Source organism: Trypanosoma equiperdum (genome assembly GCF_001457755.1).
Source record: "Trypanosoma equiperdum strain OVI genome assembly, contig: ctg_977, whole genome shotgun sequence".
NCBI lineage: Eukaryota > Euglenozoa > Kinetoplastea > Trypanosomatida > Trypanosomatidae > Trypanosoma > Trypanosoma equiperdum.
The window spans coordinates 1-227 of NW_027124950.1; positions in this window are offsets into that span (position 1 = coordinate 1).

A 227-nucleotide genomic window follows, 5' to 3' on the forward strand; every position below is an offset into this window, starting at 1 on the left:
ACCCTGTTTTGGCAGTCAGGACTGCTGGCCTTCCTATGATACGATAACTCAATTTTACATTAAATGAAAAAAAGGCCGCCTCGCCTCACGTTAGCACCGTACACTGTTGACTACTTGCGTCCACCATAACATACCAGACTGGATATTTTTACTTAGCTTCCACCACACCTAATGCTATGAAATCGCCTCACCCTACTTGCGCCGCTGCTTGCTCGTTGCGTGGCTGC